Source organism: Suncus etruscus, chromosome 2 (assembly GCF_024139225.1).
Source record: "Suncus etruscus isolate mSunEtr1 chromosome 2, mSunEtr1.pri.cur, whole genome shotgun sequence".
Taxonomy (NCBI): Eukaryota; Metazoa; Chordata; class Mammalia; order Eulipotyphla; family Soricidae; genus Suncus; species Suncus etruscus.
This window is the reverse complement of record NC_064849.1, coordinates 66,320,946-66,340,543: the sequence shown is the minus strand read 5'-3', so window position 1 is coordinate 66,340,543 and position 19,598 is coordinate 66,320,946. Positions and strand designations below refer to the sequence as shown.

General features: G+C 45.2%; 1 non-coding gene across 1 annotated transcript; it reads left to right on the top strand.

Annotated features, from left to right (window-relative positions):
* The first annotated feature begins 272 nt into the window (after window positions 1-272).
* Window positions 273-345, top strand: TRNAR-ACG (transfer RNA arginine (anticodon ACG)). The gene has a single exon. It is a non-coding gene; the product is annotated as a tRNA-Arg (tRNA).
* The last annotated feature ends 19,253 nt before the right edge of the window (window positions 346-19,598 follow it).

The following is a 19,598-nucleotide window of genomic DNA, read 5'->3' as shown; positions in this document are numbered from 1 at the left end:
GTTGCCCTGACAACCAGAGCGTCTTCCACGGCTCTGGAGCTAGAGGCGGAGGAGGGGAGGAATGACTCTTTCAGCCAATTCGCGGGCGGCAAGTTAGTGACGTCACGTGGGGCTCCGGGGGATCCGCCAATCGGCGCCTGGTTCTCCGCCGAACTTTAATTTCCCATGATGCTCCGTGGGTTCCGCGGAGTCCCGCGCAGGGACTACACGTCCCATGAAACCCTGCAGTCTCAGCTTGAAGTGTCATCATTGAGCCCATTATAATTGTCTCGGGGCCAGTGGCGCAATGGATAACGCGTCTGACTACGGATCAGAAGATTCCAGGTTCGACTCCTGGCTGGCTCGAAGGGACCACTGACTCTTTATTGCAGTTTATGAGACACTGAATAGCCCGCCGGCATTGCACTTTTAAAACTTCCTTCACAATTATCTCTCCTACCCCTACCATATTTTAGCGCCGCTCTTTGAAGTTCACTTTAGCTGACTTTTGCCACAAAGATTTTCAAGCTTTCTAAATCAAAGATGATAGTTGCATTACTGTGAAATCCCATGTGGAGACTGAGAAAACTAGTTTTGATCGTAAGCTGGGGATCTGAAAATAGGCCTTGCATAAGCCATCCTAGGTCGTTTGGATTTTTGTTCTATTTTCAGTCATTGGGTTCGGGAGTGCCGGGGTGGGCCTCCAGGGGGCGCCGTGCAACAGCGATTTACAAGAATGATGAGCTGATGGACAGTCTGGAAATCGCCCCAGAAGCTTGTCTGAAGCCTGGAGCTTGAAGGAGATGCCCGCCTACGGGTCACCGAAAGAGGTGGTAGGGTAAGATCAAAGGAGCCTGGGTATAAGGGAAGTACCCCAAGGGAGGAAGAACTAAGAAAATGCCCATGAAGTCTCAAAGAATTGGATTAATTAATTAATCCTCATTTTATTCTTGTAGGTATTATTATTATTTGTTGCTGCTGCTACTGCTGCTGCTACTACTACTACTACTACTACTAGATTTTATTTTTTAGAACAGTCTCAAGTTTACAGAAAACAATTAAATAGGAACTGACTTTCATCTAATATCTTCTTTCTGCTGGGTGATTCCATCAGGATTGAGGATGTGGTACAGTGGTAAAGCACTTGCTTTACTTATATGAAGCCCTGGGTTTAATTCCTGTCTTCACAAAGAAGTAACAACCAGGAGCTGGAGCAACAGTACAGCAAGTAGGGCTCTTGCCTTGAATGCCGGTATTCCAGGTTCCATACCCAAAATCCAGCACCACATATGTTTCCACCAGTCCTGCCAGGAGTGATCCCTAAGCAGTCAGGAGTAAGCCCTGAGTACTGCAGATATGGCTCTAAAACAACCAAAAAAATTCTGTCCAGGACACTATATTACATAAAGCTGTCATCTCTCCCTGAGTTCTTTTTGTTGCTATTGTTCTGGGGCTATACCCAGCATAATGCAGTCTCAGGGGACTATATTAGGTGCCAGGAATCTAACCCAGGTCAGCTGTATACAAGGCAAACACCCTATCACGTGATATGATCTTTCCAACCCCTCCCTGGACTCTTGTGTGTGTGTGTGTGTGTGTGTGTGTGTGTGTGTGTGTGTGGTTTTTGGGTCACACCTGGCAGTGCTCAGGGGTTATTCCTGGCTCCAGAAATTGCTCCTGGCAGGCACGGGGGACCATATGGGACATCAGGATTCGAACCGATGACCTCCTGCATGAAAGGCAAACGCCTTACCTCCATGCTATCTCTCCGGCCCCATCCCTGGGCTCTTCTTGACTGAGTTTGTTAAATGTTCCTTGTTTTTGAAGACTGGATAATTTGGGGGGGGGGCTTTTGGGCCATACCCGGTGATGCTCAAAGGTAGGTTACTCCTGTCTATGCGCTCAGAAATCGCTTCTGGCTTGGGGGACCATATGGGATGCCAGGGTATTGAACCGCAGTCCTTCCTAGGCTAGCACCTGCAAGGCAGACACTTTACCGGTCTGCAAGGCAGACACTTTACCGGTCTGCAAGGCGCCACCGCTCCGGTCCTGGACTCTGGATAATTCTAAGAATTCATAGAATGTCCCTCTATTGAAATGTGATAGTTTTCTTGTAACTAGACAGGGGTTATGGAGCTTGGGGAGAAAGATCACATAGGTAAAGTGCTATCTCCTTCACACCATATCAGAAGTACATATTATCACTGTTCTTGTTTTGTTTTGAGAGTGCTTGGGGATCTCTCCTGATTATACTTAGGGAACTATGTGTGCCAGGGATCAGCCCAGGCATCCAGCATGCAAAGTGTGTACACTAGTCCTTTGAGCTATCTCCTTTCCCCTGTCAATACAGCTCTTGATTGTCCATGTTGAATTTAAACTCCTTGCAGAGGGTGAGTTTATCAGGCTACTTCACTGTGAATTCACTTTCCATACCCTCTTTCCAGCATGAACTCTTTGGAGTACCCACCCTTCAGGAGTTATGTTGTCGCTATAATAATATATAATTCCTTCCAGCAAGCTTTGAGTAAAAATGGCTGCCCACAGGAAGTAGGCGAGTGCTTGGCCATGTTTTGCTGAGGAAATCCATTGTCCTCTGCCCCAGCTGTGTCCAACCAAACTTCATTCACAGAAGACTTATGAGATGTTGCTGCTTCTTTGTAAGCTAATTATCTGGGCTGTGAACCATCTGTGCTCCTGGCACCTTCCCCTGATGTCAAGCTGGTGGCTGCTCTGCTGGTTGTTAAAAACCCATCCATGGGTGAGAGAGAGAGAAGCTCTCAAAGGGTCATGTTGGTTTAGCCACCATATAAGATAGTTATTATTTAGTTATTATCTTTTGATTTGGGGGCCACACCAGTGGTACTTAGGGCTTGCTTACTCCTGACTCTACATTCAGAAATTACCCCTGTCAAGCTCAGGAGATCGACCATATGGGATGCCGGGGATTTAACCAGGTCAGCCACATGCAAGACAAATGCCCTAGCCACTGTGCTATTACTCTGGCGCCTAAAATAATTTTTTTCTTTTTCTTTTTTGTTTTTACTTTTTTTTTTAATTAGAGTGCCGGTGCCTCCTGGAGTCCCTGGTAATTTTGGGTTCTTCCCTCTTCTTCCTATGAGAATGCCATGGGCAGCAGTAGCAGCAGCAGGAATGGTGGGCACCTGCGGGCACCGGGCACGGGGCAGCAGGGTGCGCACCCTCCATGCAGCGACGCCCCACCTAAAATAATTTTTAAACAATTTGTGTAAACAGGAATGTCTCACTAATTTGTGGTATAGAATAACTGGATGAAGAACTGTAATGTAGTAAAGGGGAATGCCTAAATCACCTTTGACCCCAGAGCTTAGGGAAGATAAAAACTGAAAAGGAAGATGTTAAAATAGGAAGGAAGAAGAAGGGAAGTAATGGGGAACAGGGTCAGGGCTACTGTTATACTAGTGATGTGGAAGAGTATTTAGAGTATAACTCTGAATCTAAAAGGCTGATCTGGGTTCAATATTTCGATCGCCAGTATTCCTGAGTGCAGAGCCAGAAGCTAAGCATTACCTCTAAGCATCACGAGGTGTGGTCTGAAAACAAATAAAAGTGATATGTCTAAAACTCAACTATTAATAACTGTAAATCATCATTCTTTTTGTTTCGTTTCGTTTTGTTTTTGTTTTACTTTTGTGTGTGTGTGTGTGTGTGTGTGTGTGGTGTGTGTGTGTGTGTGTGTGTGTGTGTGTGTTTTGGGTCACACCCGGCAGTGCTCAGGGGAAACTCCTGGCTCCATGCTCAGAAATTGCTCTTCGCAGGCACGGGGGACCCTATGGGAAGCCGTATTCGAACTGATGATCTTCTGCATGAAAGGCAAACGCCTTACCTCCATGCTATCTCTCCAGCCCCTTGTTTTGTTTTTGGAGTCACACCCAGCAGCGCTCAGGGGTTACTCCTGGCTCTGTGCTCAGAAATCGCTCCTGGCAGGCTCAGTTGACCATATGGGATGGCTGGGGATTGAACCCAGGTTCGTCCCAGGTTGGCAGCATGCAAAGCAAATATCCTACCACTGTACTATCACTCCAACCTCCTGTAAATCATGATTCTTTAATAAAATACATATTTTAATTTGTATAAAAAGAAGCCTAGGGACTGGAGCCGTGGCACATGCGGTAAGGTGTCTGCCTTTCCCCCGCTAGCCTAGGATGGACCGAGGTTCGATCCCCAGGCGTCCCATATGGTCCCCCAAGCCAAGAGCAATTTCTGAGCATGTAGCCAGGAGTAACCCCTGAGTATCACCAGGTTTGGCCCCAAAACCAAAAACCAAAAACCAAAAAAAAAAAGTCTAGAATTCCTGACTGACTTTTAAAATAAGTTTAGAAGGGATGAATTTCATTAGTATGGGGGTCTTGGGTGTGTGCTTTAGATTGGCTTTGTTTTAGGTTTTGTTTGTTTTTGTTTTGGAGGCCACACTTGGTGGTGCTCAGAGGTTACTCCTGGCTCTGCACTCAGAAATTACTCCTGGCAGGCTGGGGTTCGGGGGCATATGGGATGCCAAGGATAGAATCAGAGTTGGCTGCATGCAGGGCTACCCACTGTGCTATTATATTACTCTGGCCCCAATTTTGTTTCAGTTTTGTTTGGGGATCATGGGAGCCTGGCAGTGCTGGTAATTGACAGGGTTACTCAGGCTCAGGCCCATTGTTTGGTTTCCATAAGTGTTTCAGTGCTGGGGACAACAGCCCTCTGAACTGTCTTCCTGGTCTCTTTGGTTTTTTTGTTTTGTTGTTGTTTTTTTTGTTTTGTTTTTTTTTGGGGGGGGGGTTTGGGGCCACACCCAGCGGTGCTCAGGGGTTACTCCTGGCTATCTGCTCAGAAATAGCTCCTGGCAGGCACGGGGGACTATATGGGACACCGGGATTTGAACCAACCACCTTTGGTCCTGGATTGGCTGCTTGCAAGGCAAACGCCGTTGTGCTATCTCTCCGGGCCCAGTCTCTTCGTTTTTAATTCATAATGGTTCCTGCTAAGTGGTAAGCAGATGCTGAACAGGTCTTAGTAATCCAGAACTGCTCCTGCCTATTCTATAACACTTTCCTGCAACATAAAGAAACAACATTGGGGGCCAGAGTGGTAACACAGTGGTAGGGCATTTGCCTTGCACACAGCTGACCCAGGATGGACGCAGGTTCAATCCTCGGCATCCCATATGGTACTCCAAACCAGGAGCAATTTCTGAGCACAGAGCAAGGAGTAAATCCTGAATGCAGCTGGGTGTGGCAAAAAAAATTGGGCTCAATTGGGCTGAGCATATGCCTTGTATATGGGGGAACTAGGTTTTCCAAAGCTGTAGGGTCCCCCTGAGCACTGTCGAAAACATCCCTAGGCAAGGGAGCAGCCCTTGAACACCACTGAATATTGCCCACAAATAAACTAGAGTTAACATGTATGAAGTTTGTCCATATGAATTACCTGTACACAGCAGGAAGGGAAGAACTAAAAACCAAATAAAATGGTGGAGGGATGCAGACCCTCTAGCGGGGTGTGTGTGTGCTAAAATGATTTATAAAGAAAACCCTACCAATAACAATATTATAAAACACACCTAAAATAAGATTTAAGTAAATAAATAAAAACAGCAAATCCATGGAGAGATACCATGGATGTAAGGCATTTGCCTCACATGCAGAAGGTCGATGGTTCGAATCCCGGCATCCCATATGGTCCCCTGAGCCTGCCAGGACCGATTTCTGTGTAAAGCCAGGAGTAACCCCTGAGCACTGCCGGGTGTGACCCAAAACAAAGAAAACCCCCCACCAAAAAAAAAAAAAAAAAAAGCCCAGCAAATTTATATAAAATCAAATAGGGGGCAGCAGTAGGGCATTTGCCTTGCACTCGGCCAACCCAGAACAAACCCCGATTCAATTCCCAGCATCCCACATGGTTCCCTAAGCCTGCCAGGGACAATTTCTTTTTTTTTTTTTTTTTTGGTGATGGTGGGGTGGGTTGGACCATACCCAGTGATGTTCAGGGGTTACTGGCTATGCACTCAGAAATCGCTCCTGGCTCGGGGGACCATACAGGGAGCTGGGGGATCAAACCGAGGTCCATCCCAGATCAGCCACATGCTAGGCAAAATGCCCTACCTCTGCACCACCGGTCCAGCCCCATGCCAGGGGCAATTTCTGAGTCAGAGCCAGGAGTAACCCCTGAGTTCTGCCAGGTGTGGCCTAAAAATAAAACAATAAGGAATAAAGAGTCTAGTTAAGTACATGACTGCACATAAAGGCAAAGTGGATGAAGTTTGTTTTTTGTTCTTTCCTCTGCGCTGAATCACTGTTGTAGGATCTACTGGATTTAGTCCTTAGCTCAGATAAAGATAGAATGATGATAGAGGAATAAGGACTCTCTGAGAAACAGCATTATTTTCTCCAGCATGAGCCAAGGTCTATTTTTCTAGAGGGAAGGAGGACCCATGGCCCCAGTGAGCCTCTCATTGTCCCCTCCAGCATTGTGAACCTTTGGGCCTGGTTATTCTATCTGATCCTGTTTTATGTCCTTGTTTTAACACAGCAGCCTAGTGTGAGCTCGCCTGTCATTTCCATGCATGTTTCCTTCCTAGCACTCCCTCCCTCCCCAGGACCACCTTTGCTCACCTCTGTGCTTACCCAGCCAGCCACACTCTCCTACACCAAAATAAGGGCCCATTTGACCCTCCTACTGCTCCAAATTGCTTCTTCACAATCAAAGCTGTCCTGTAGTTACAAAAGTGGCAGAGTTACTGAGGCAAAATAATCTATGCCAATTTGCATTCTCTTCCTTGTCATCTTTATTATACAGTATTTATCTGTCAAAATGAATAGAAAGCAGAATCTGTTCTGGAACATAGAAAAAATATGGAAAACTACCCAATTTTTTATGAAGACAGAATATACCTAATATAAAAATCTGTCAGAAGTAGCACCCTCCCCAAAAATCTATTGACCATGTTTACTTACGAATATTAATGTAAAAATGCAAAAGTTTTTCAGATTGACACACAAAACTAAAGAGTATAGAGGGGGCTGAAAAGATAGTCCAACATGTAGGGCATTTGTCCCCTGAGCCCTGCCAGAAGTGATTTCTGAGCATAGAGCTAGAAGTAACTCTTGAACATCACTGGATGTGGTCCAAAACCAAACAAACACAAAACTAAAAAGTATGCTAATATGATTATTACATACCACAACTAATTAGAGTTTGTTCCAAGAATTAACCCAAGGTATAAGGAAACTTATATAATAGATACAAAATGAGCTAATCCAAGATCAGAAAGACAGTACAGGGGTAAGGTGCTAGCCTTGCATGTGGCCAACCCAGGTTCAATACCTGGAATCCCATATGGTTTCCTGAGAACTGCCAGGAGTGATTGCTGAGCCAGAAATATCTTCTGAGTAATTTCCAGGTGTGAACGAAGAAGGGGAAGAAACTTATCAAGGACCAGAGAGATACTATAGTGCAGGGGTCTCAAACTCAATTTACCTGGGGGCCGCAGGAGGCAAAGTTGGGGTGATCCTTGAGTGCAAAGTCAGTAGTAAGCTTTGAACATTGGGGGGGGTGACCCAAACAACTAAACAAAACAAAACAAAAAAAAAGATTCCTCTAGGGAAGGGCCACAAAATGTTGTACAGAGGGCCACGAGTTTGAGACCCCTGCTATAGTGAGAAATGTACTTGCCTTAAACATGCCCCCCCTCCCCGGTTCAATTCCGAGTAACCATATGGTTGTCTAAGCCCTGCCAGGAGAAAACCCGGAGTATTAATGGGTGTGGCCCACCCCCTTAAATAATAACCATGATAAGGGGCTGGACAGATAGTACAGTGGGTAACTGGGTATTTGCCTTGTACATGGCTGACCTGAATTCAATCCCCAGCACCCCATATGATTGACTACTCAAGTCTGCTCAGAAATGATCCCTGAGCAGAGAGGTAGGAGTAAGCCCTGAGCACAGTCAGATAAGGCTTAAAAAAATTAATTAAGTAAAAAATAATGATAAAACAATCAATAATATATTTGAACATTTTAATAGCTATCATAAGTCATTTTATTTTCTATAAACATAATGGTGATATTAATGTGTATATCCGAAGTATCTTTACAATTTATGCAAAGGTAAGATAAAACAGAATGTCTAGTCTCATCATTATATTAGTATTGTATTATTCTGAAAAATCCAATACAATAGTCTGGAAATTTAAAAAAAAAAAGGAGGCTATAACTTTTGGAAAAAGACAGACAGATTTATCAATGTTTGCAGATGATATGATTGTGTACCTAAAAAATCTATGTGAATCAGTTTTAAAGTTAAGAGAATTATGGGCCGGGAAGGTGGCGCTAGAGATAAGGTGTCTGCCTTGTAAGGCTACCAAGGAACGGACCGCGGTTCGATCCCCCGGCGTCCCATATGGTCCCCCCAAGCCAGGGGCGATTTCTGAGCACATAGCCAGGAGTAACCCCTGAGCGTCAAACGGGTGTGGCCCAAAAACAAACAAAAAAAAAAAAACAAAAAAAAAAAAAAAATAAAGTTAAGAGAATTAGTAAAAGAATTTGAGAAGTCGCTTGACAAAGGGAAAATATAAAAAAAAAACCATAGCCTCCTTAGATACTAATAACCAGTTAGAAGACATAATTAATAAAAATATCAGGGCTGGAGCAGTGGCGTAAGCAGTAAGGCATCTGCCTTGTACATGCTAGCCTAGGACAAACCACAGTTCGATCCCCAGTGTCCCATATGGTCTCCAAGCCAGGAGCAATTTCTGAGCACATAGCCAGGAGAGGCCCATGAATGTCACTGAGTGTGGCTGAAAAAAAGCAAACAAATAAAATAAAAGTATCACAATAGCATGATAGTTAAGATCATATTGGTCAGAGAGAGAACTCAATGGTGGACCCAGTACCACATGATTCCTTAACTCCATCAAGAATGACCCCCCCCCCCAATAAAAAGAATGACCCCAGCACAGAGTCAGGAATGATCTCCAGCAGCATTGAGTGAGGCCTAGAAACAAACAGAATTATAGCCTAAAATCAAAGGACAAGATGTGAAAGCCCTGCTCATTTATTTTGTGGCCGTATGAACTAGAACCCTCTAATCTGTTTTCCCATTCAGAAAATGAGACTGTCATAGTTTTTGTCCCATTAAGCTGGCTTGAGGATCAGATTAGTAAATACAGTAAAGCATTTATTTCATTTCTTTGTGAAACAGAGTTTTTTGGTTTGGGGTGTTTTTTGTTTGTTTTTGGTTTTGGGGCCACACCCGGTGATGCTCAGGGTTACTCCTGGCTATGCACTCAGAAATCGCTCCTGGCTTGGGGGACCATATGGGACGCCAGGGGATCAAATCACGGTTTAGTCCATCCTAGATTAGCGCATGCAAGGCAAATGCCCTACCACTTGTGCCACCACTCTAGCCACTGAAACAAAGTTTTTACTGAAACTTACTTAGAAAGATGTGAGGGAAGTACATGTTTGAGAGAGAACATGGCTTCTCCAGAGTGGAAATAGGAAAGAGAGAGAAACAAACAAGATACATGGTCAACACAGAATGCAGACTTGAGAAAGCCCAGTAAAGCATTTAGCCCTTCAATCACAAGTCTTTTTTGTTGTAGAAAAAGCTGCTGAAAACCATCCCCAGGCAGGGAGCAGCCCCAGAACACCACTGGGTGTTGCCCACACACAGCAAGTCTTCCTTATACACTAGCTATTATGGTTGCAGTTTCTCCATTCATAGGTAACGAACGTCACCACCATCAGAAAACACTTCGCTATCATGAGGCACTGGGGCAGATGACTCAAAGGACTGGAGCACAGCTTACATTTTGGAACCCAGGGTTTGACACTCCAACAACTGCTTGAGTGACCTCTGAGCAGACCTCTGAGCACTGAGCTGGAAAGAATCCCTGAGCACAGCCAGGTGTATGGCTACCACCCGCCCCTCCCCCACCTACCATTAAAAAAAAAAATAGTGAGGATTCTCACCTGGTCCAGGAGATCAAACTCAGGCTTCCTACATGCAAAAGAAGTGCACGGAGAGATAGCATGGAGGTAAGGCGTTTGCCTTTCATGCAGAAGGTCATCGGTTCGAATCCCGGCGTCCCATATGGTCCCATGTGCCTGCCAGGAGCAATTTCTGAGCATGGAGCCAGGAGTAACCCCTGAGCACTGCCGGGTGTGACCCAAAAGCCACCAAAAAAAAAAAAAAAAAAGAAGTGCTTAACTCCTGTGAGTTATCCCTCCAACCTCTCAATCACAATTTCGTGTGTTGGGAGGGAATTTGGGAGGGACCATACCCACCAGCACTCAAGAATCATTCATGGCTCTGCTCTCAGAAATTAGTCCTGGCAGCCTAAGGACCAAATGGGATGATGGGAAATCAAACCCAGGTCTGTCACATGCAAGGCAAACACACTCTCTACTGTGCTATTGCTTTGGCCCCTCAATCACAAGGGGTGTGTGTGTGTGTGTGTGTGTGTGTGTGTGTGTGTGTGTGTGTGTGTGTGTGTGTGTGACACCTAGTAGCCCTGTGGTGCTCAGGGGTTACTCCTAGTTCTGTTCTCAGGCATCACTCCTGGCTATGTAGGGCTGAAGAGATAGCACAGCAATAGGGCATTTGCCTTGCACGAGGCCAACCCAGGATGGAGCAGGGTTCAATTCCTGGCATCCCGAACCAGAAGCAATTTCTGAATGCAGAGCCAGGAGCAATCCCTGAGCACAACCGGTTGTGGTCCAAAAGCCAAAAGCCAAAAGCCAAAAAAAAAGAAAGCCTGGGCCGGGAAGGTGGCGCTAGAGGTAAGGTGTCTGCCTTGCAAGCGCTAGCCAAGGAACGGACCACGGTTCGATCCCCCGGTGTCCCATATGGTCCGCCCAAGCCAGGGGCGATTTCTGAGCACATAGCCAGGAGTAACCCCTGAGTGTCAAACGGGTGTGGCCCAAAAACCAAAAAAAAAAAAAAAAAAAAGAAAGCCTATGTATGTACAGTGCTGGGATCAAACCCAGACCAGCTGCTTATAAAACAGGTGCTTTTTTTGCTGGCAGTAATTATCTCGTACACTTCTCTTGTTATTTTTTTTTTGGGGGGGGCATACCCAGCAGTATTCAGAACTTATACCTGGCTCTTCACTCAACAGATACTTCAGACAGTGTTCTGGAGGTCATATTGAGAGTTGGGGATCCAATTCAGGTCAACCACATGCAAGACTAGTAGCCTACCTACTGTACTATGATCATTTCACTCAATCACAGTTTTTTTTTTTGGGGGGGGTCACACCCAGCAGCGCTCAGGGGTTACTCCTGACTCTGCTCAGAAATCGCTCCTGGCAGGCTCAGGGGACCACATGGGAATGTCAGGATTCAAACCACCTTCCTTCTGCATGCAAGGCAAACAAACACCCTGCCTCCATGCTATCTCTCTGACCTCTCAATCACAAATTTTTTTAATGAGTCACACCCAGCGGTGCTCAGGGGTTACTCCTAATTCTGCACTCAGAAATTGCTCCTGGGGGCCCAGAGAGATAGCACAGCGGCGTTTGCCTTGCAAGCAGCCGATCCAGGACCAAAGGTGGTTGGTTCGAATCCCGGTGTCCCATATAGTCCCCCGTGCCTGCCAGGAGCTATTTCTGAACAGACAGCCAGGAGTAACCCCGGGTGTGGCCCAAAAACCAAAAATAAATAAATAAATAAATAAATAAATAAATAAATAAATAAATAAATAAATAAAAATTGTTCCTGGGTTGGCCAGAGAGCTAGCACAGAGGTAGGGCATTTGCTTTGCACAAGGTGCACCCAGGACAAATGGTGGTTTGATTCCCGGCCTCTCATATGGTCCTCTGTTCCTGCCTGGAGTGATTTCTGAGCACAAAGCCAGGAATAACCCCTGAACACCTGGGGTCTAAGAGATAATTACTGCCAGCAACTAAAGCACCTATTTCTGGGAGTGACCCAGAAACCAAAAATAGATAGATAGATAGATAGATAGATAGATAGATAGATAGATAGATAGATAGATAGATAGATAGATAGATAGATAGATAGATAGATAGATAGATAGATAGATAAAATAGCTCCTGGCAGGCTTGGGGGACCATATGAGATGCCAGGAATAGAACTCAGGTCTGTCCCAGATCAGCTGCATGCAAGGCAAAGGCCCTGCTAGGAGTTGCTCCTGAGCACAGCTGAGTGTGGGAACTCAAACAAGTAAGCAACCAAAATATAGAGTAAAAGGGCTACTCTACAAAAAAAAGGCTAACACAGAAACAGACCAGTCATATGTGTGCATGTATATGATTAAGTATCTGAACTTGATTAGTGGTAATGTAAGTTTTTTTTTGGGGGGGGTCACACCCAGCTGTGCTCAGAGGGTTACTCCTGGCTCCACGCTCAGAAATCGCCCATGGCAGGCACAGGGAACCATATGGGATGCCCAGATTAGAACCAATGACCTTCTGCATGAAAGGCAAACACCTTACCTCCATGCTATCTCTCCAGGCCCAGGTAATAGTAATTTCTAGACTTTATGAGTCCTGTTTTCTGTCAGACTTAATAAACAAGATCCCTGTGAGGTAGAAACTGACTGTGGGTGAGGAACTAAGTCTTAGGTTAAGTGATGTGCTCCTCTAAGATGAGGTCTGGATTTGACCTAGGGACAACCTAGTTAACTGACGCTATAGCTTTTGATCTTAGCCTTAAAACATATCATCTCTAATTTCTTTTCTAGAAAAGCTCTCCCAGACAGTCTTCACAAACTAGGACAAAGGTTAATTAAGAGAAATGCTTAGGATAGCATTTTTTTAATGACAAGGAAAAAATGTAAAACAACAAGTCAGCTACCCTATAGGGATATGGTTAAATAAATCATCCATGTAATGAAATCTTAAGCAGCCATTAAAATCAATGTTGTCAGAGAAAATTAAATCATATGGAGAAATGCTTATGATACGCTGTTAAGCGACACATTATAAATTGTACATGCAGAATGGCCACAATATGTATGTGTGTGGTAGTGGGGCAATTGTTTTCTAGAATCATGATCTATTTTATAATATGGAAAAATATTTCTCTTGTTTTATGGAGGGGGGTACACCTGACAATGCTCTGAGAGAACTCCTGGAGATGCTCAGGAGACCATATGGGATGCCAGGGATTGGACCAGGTTGACTGCATGCAAGGCAACAGCCCTACCCAATGTACTACTCTCTTTCTTGCTCCCTGGAAAAATTTTGTTTTTCAATAGGGGCCATCCCTAGCAGTGGCGGGGCATGAACCATTGTGGCAATACTGTGCCCTGTGATATAGCCCTGCTGGCTCAGTGCAAACTCAGGGCTTCACATGTGCAAGGCATATGTTCTACCTTTTCAGCTATCTCCCTAGCCCCAAAGTTCTGCGGAGTAGGTGAAGCAGGCCACCCATGCAATGCTCAGAAGATTCTGGATCCCCACCCAGTGAGCTTAGCCAATTGGACCTGCAGTTCTGTGCCAGGGCCCAGGGATGCTGCTGGGCACTATAGTGCTGTGGATTCCCCAGTAGCTTCAGAGCATTCCCCAGTAGCTTCAGAGCAGCATACAGTGATGGTCCGGGGACCATGTGGAGCCAAGGACTGAATGTGCTGCAAGCCTGTGAGCTGGTCTCCCTGCTTGTTTTTCTCCTTTCTTTGAGTGTCAGGCCTTCTCTTATGAATTCTTATTACTTCAAACTTCTGCAGTCTCTCAGGATTCATAACAATAACACCGTAGTCTGAATATTTATTAAGCCCTACTGTATGTCAGGCACTTGATATTTTATTATTGTTACTATTTGGCTTCAGAGGCCACACCTGACTCAGGGGCTGCTCCTGAATTGGTGGTCTGGTATGGTCCCCAAACAAACAAATGAACAAATAAACCTAATAAAAATCAATACAATTCTACTTTTGAATAAAAAAGAGGGGCCAAACAGATAGTCTAAGGTTAAGGCTCTTACCTTGCATGCTACTGACTCTAGTTTGATTTCCAGCATCACATATGGACACCCAAGTGTGCTCCATAAGGACAGAGTCAGGAGTACTCCCTGAGAAACAGGAAGAAAGGAGGGGCCAGAGAGATAGCACAGCGGTGTTTGCCTAGCAAGCAGCTGACCCAGGACCTAAGGTGGTTGGTTAGAATCCCGGTGTCCCATTCCCATGTCATATTCCCTGTGCCTGAGCAGATAGCCAGGAGTAACCCCTGAGCACCGCCGGGTGTGGCCCAAAAACCAAAAAAGAAAAAAAAAAAAAGAAAGAAACAGGAGGGAGAGAGGGAGAAATCACAAAATAAAACCATACTTCAGTTAAATGGAAGACCCAGAGTAAGAATCCAGTTGTGATTTCCAACTCACCAGTTTTTTTTGTTGTTGTTGCTTTTTTGTCACACCCGGCGGTGCTCAGGGGTTACTCCTGGCTGTCTGCTCAGAAATAGCTCCTGGCAGGCACGGGGGACCATATGGGCCACCAGGATTCGAACCAACCACCTTTGGTCCTGGATTGGCTGCTTGCAAAGCAAACGCCGCTGTGCTATCTCTCCGGGCCCCCAACTCATCAGGTTTACTTTCACAATCCTATTTCCCAAATTGTTGTCTAAGGTCCTTGGCGATCCTTCATGCAACCTTTTAGAAGGTTCATGAGGATTCCTATATGTCTTTGTGGCCAGATTTTCTTTATTTCAAAGCTTCAAGTAATTACCAAAACAAACATAGAACTAGAAAGAGCTCAATATTTTGGAGCACATCAAGGAGCTTATGTTTAAACCTTGAACTTCTCTAAGATAGAACCACCCTTTCAAGGTATGACTGACTCAGAAACTAAAAAACTAAAAAGAGGGCCCGGAGAGATAGCACAGCAGCGTTTGCCTTGCAAGCAGCCGATCCAGGACCAAAGGTGGTTGGTTCGAATCCCGGTGTCCCACATGGTCCCCCATGCCTGCCAGGAGCTATTTCTGAGCAGACAGCCAGGAGTAACCCCTGAGCACCGCCGGGTGTGGCCCAAAAACCAAAAAAAAAAAAAAAAAAAAAAACTAAAAAGAATCTTCTTGTTCTATTAAAACAGATATCAAGGAAATTTAAGAAATCGACCTGGGGGCTGGGGCAATAGCGCAGCGGTATGGCATTTGCTTTGCAAACAGCTGATCCAGGACAGCCCTGGGTTCAATCCCTGGCGTCCTATATGGTCCCCCAAGCCAGGAGCGATTTCTGAGCGCATAGCCAGGAGTAACCTGAGTGTCACCGGATGTGGCCCAAAAACCAAAAAAGAAAAAGAGAGAAATCGACTTGTCATTTTTGTTTTGTTTTGAAAAATATGGTTATTTTATTTTGTGGTGCCAGGGATTGAATTCTAGTACCTCACATAAGTAAAGCAAATTTTCTGCCACTGAGTTACAGTTTTAGCCAAAAAAATTTTTGGAGGGAAGAGTGCCTCCTATGGGATGTGCATTGGGCCCAGAAGCCACATTTGGTGACAGTTGGTCAAACAGATCCTGGTTCAGTGCTGAGATGTAGTGCTAGAGTTCTAAGACTGCCACAACCACACCAAAAAGGTACTCAAGACCTCTGGGTGTGTAATTCAAAATGCTTAATGTTTTAAGATCATATGTTGCTGAGTTATACACATGTAAGTTATGAACCTTTTTTTTAGAGGGTTTTGGACCACACCAGGCAGTGTTCAGGAACTACTCTCAGTTCTGTGCTCTGTGCGAAGGGGACTACTGGAATTCTAGGGATTAAACAAGTGTTGGTCACATTCAAGGCAAACACCTAAAACCCAACTATCTCTCAGCCCTTTTGTAAATTTTTTGATTGGGAATATTCTCAGTTTATTAAATATTATGAATGTGGAATATTAGATATATCATCTCAATATGTAAATATTAAATCATAGTTTAAGGGCCCGGAGAGATAGCACAGCGGCGTTTGCCTTGCAAGCAGCCGATCCAGGACCAAAGGTGGTTGGTTCGAATCCCGGTGTCCCATATGGTCCCCCGTGCCTGCCAGGAGCTATTTCTGAGCAGACAGCCAGGAGTAACCCCTGAGCACCGCTGGGTGTGGCCCAAAAACCAAAAAAAAAAAAAAAAAATATTAAATCATAGTTTAAAGTCAAATTTAGGTAACCTGATCTTTACTTTTCTAATAAGCACAAATACTGAAACTGGGAATATTATCTCAGAAGTAAATGCTTGACCGGCGTTCAATATCTGGCACTACTCACGCACCAACTCCCACACACATACCCACATGTTGTTTTAATATAAAATAAAAATGTCTAAAGTCCTAGTGTTGAGGTGAGGCTTTTCTCAGCACAGCACCTTTACCCCTTCCACCAGTGGGTCTGAAAGCGTAGGATAACAGCATAGAAATAAACACAATCAGTTAGAGTTTCATCGGAGTCAACTCGATTTATTCCATGGCCCCTATCCACGTACTGATTCTCAGATGGCTTCTATGCTGTCTTTTCCAAGCAGCTTCTTCTCTGCTGCTCTCCTCTGGCTTTCTACCTCTTTCTCTCACGAGCGCTCTCTCTCTTTCATCTGCTCCCCAAGATTCCTTGCTGCCTTTTCTGCCTCCTTCCCCTCAGGCCACACCTTTTATAATTTTTATTCCAAACCACAGACCCCTCCCAGATGTGGGTGGGTCTGACCATCAAGGTTAGATAAATAGAAAGTTGAGGAAGGGGGTACCCACATTCTCCACCTTCTTTGTATTAAAAATAAAACAAAACAAAAAAACAAAAAATGAGAAAAGTCACAAAGCTTTTGTTTTCCTGTTCTCTGCCAAAGGCAGAAACGCTAATATCATAATCCAAACCATCAAAGTTTAAATTGTACACAATTCCTCTCAAAACAACCAGTCTTGGGCTGGAGAGACAGCGTGGAGGTAGAGCGTTGACCTTGCATGCAGAAGGACAGCGGTTTGAATCCCGGCATCGCATATGGTCCCCCGAGCCTGCCAGGAGCGATTTCTGAGCATAGAGCCAGGAGTAACCCCTGAGTGCTGCTGGGTGTGACCCCCCCAAAAAAAGACAAGCAAACAAACAAACCAAAAAAAAAAAACAAAAAAAAAAACCAACCGGTCTTTAGGGCTGAGGTGATAGCACAGCAATAGGGTGGACCAGGTTCAATTTCTAGCATCTAAGATGGTCCCTGGAGCCTATCAGGGCGATTTCTTTTTTTTTTTTTTTTTTTTGGCTTTTTGGGCCACACCCGGGGTTGCTCAGGGGTTACTCCTGGCTGTCTGCTCAGAAATAGCTCCTGGCAGGCAAGGGGGCCATATGGGACACCGGGATTTGAACCAACCACCTTAGGTTCTGGATCGGCTGCTTGCAAGGCAAACTACGCTGTGCTATCTCTCTGGGCCCCTATCAGGGTGATTTCTGAGCACAGAGCCAGGAGTAACCTCTGAGTGCCACCAGGTGTGCCCCCCAAAACAAAACAAAACAAAACAAAACAACAACAAAGCTAACCTGCCTTTTTCATACCTATTTTTTTTTGGTTGTTGTTTTTTGTTTGTTTGTTTGTTTTTGGGTCACACCTGGCGGCACTCAGAGGTTACTTCTGGCTCGGTGCTCAGAAGTTACTCCTGGCAGGTTTGGGGGATTATATGGGATGCCAGAATTCAAACCAGGGTCCGTCTGTATTGGCCGTGTGCAAAGCACACACCTTACCACTGTGCTATCATTCCAGCCCTGTTCCAGCCCCCATTTTTCGTATCTTATTCATATCACAAAATTTTTTCCCTAGACTTCTTGGAGCATAAACATTAGAACTTTTCTGCAGATACATTTATAGTTTGAAACTCTTAGCCTTATTTTTTTGTTTGTTTGTTTTTTGGGCCACACCCAGCGGTGCTCAGGGGTTACTCCTGGCTGTCTGCTCAGAAATAGCTCCTGGCAGGCACGGGGGACCATATAGGACACCGGGATTTGAACCAACCGCTTTAGGTCCTGGATTGGCTGCTTGCAAGGCAAACACCGTTGTGCTATCTCTCCGGGCCCAACTCTTAGCCTTATTACATCAAGCTAATAAGTCTAGAGAACATCCTAGTTCCTTTCCAAAACTTCTCTAAACAAAATCACAAGAACATTTCTCCATATAATATAGTTTGAAAATAAGCTGCTACATAAGATACACAATAAAACATCATAGAAATTAGGAAATATTCACGAGGAGAGCTGAGAATCTTCAAAACTCTAGCGTGCATTTCCCCAGAATTGTGTAAACTAATATTTTTTTTTTTTGGTTTTTCGGGCCACACCCGTTAGATGCTCAGGGGTTACTCCTGGCTACGCACTCAGAAATTGCCCCTGGCTTGGGGGGACCATATGGGACGCCGGGGGATCGAACCGTGGTCCTTTCCTTGGCTAGCGCTTGCAAGGCAGACACCTTACCTCTAGCGCCACCTCTCCGGCCCCAAGAATTGTGTAAACTAATATTAAAGCACTAAAGTTAGATACAAAATTTTCTGTTTGCAGGGGGGCTCAGAACAAAATAATAAGATACTAGAAATAAAACACAATTTAACCAGCAAGACAATGACTGATGTAAATAGGGTCAGGAGATTAACCTGAAACACAGTTAAGATGCAAGAAGTTGGGCCGGGCGGTGGCGCTAAAGGTAAAGTGCCTGCCTTGCCTGCGCTAACCTTGGACGGACCGCGGTTCGATCCCCCGGTGTCCCATATGGTCCCCCAAGCCAGGAGCAACTTCTGAGCACATAGCCAGGAGTAACCCCTGAGCGTTACCGGGTGTGGCCCAAAAACCAAAAAAAAAAAAAAAAAAAAAAAAAAAAAAGATGCAAGAAGTTTTGAAAATCAGCTTTTCCTTTGGCGGTCTTCAGCGGTCTTGAATCCTCCATCTTCTTCTGTTGTTTTGTTTTGTTTTGGAGTCACACCTGGCAGCAGTCAGGGGTTACTCCTGGCTCTGTGTTCAGAAATCGCTCCTGGCAGACATGGGGGACCATATGGGATGCTGAGAATCGAACCCCCATCAGTCCTTGTCAGCTGCGTGCAAGGCAAACGCCCTACCGCTGTGCTATAGCTTTAGCTCCTCCATCTTCTTTTTCTTCATGATCATGATGTCCAGGTACCAATGAACAGAGGTGACTCCCCAGGGTGCGCGGGCTGGTGCCATCTCTCATGGCAGCTTGTGCTCAACCCCACCTGTCTGCCCACGGAAGGGCTCCTGCTGAAGCTCACCAAGAAAATGAGTATCTCGGGGCGCACAGCTCACTGCAGCCGCAACATGACTGGGATCTTAGAACAGCTGAGGTCATCTGGGCCAGAATCTGGGTTGGGGGTTGAGGACCCCTTCCAATGGAGCCTCTTCAGTTTTTTCCCAATCACTGACCTCTATAAGTTTATGCAAATTGGGAGGTCAAGGTCCTCGGAAAAGGCACCTTCAGGTGCCTAGGCTTTGGGGGAAGTGCTCCAAGCTTTCAGCTTTCCCACATGAAGTGGTTTCTGCCACATTCAGATAGGTGTCATGTATTCCAACATTCTGGGTTCTCCATTTTCAGTTCAGTTTAAAAAAGTCATGACTAACCACAGGGTCAAGGCACTCACCACCACTGAGATCTTCTTGGGTTGTCAGGTCCTGTGCCCACGTTCAAGTG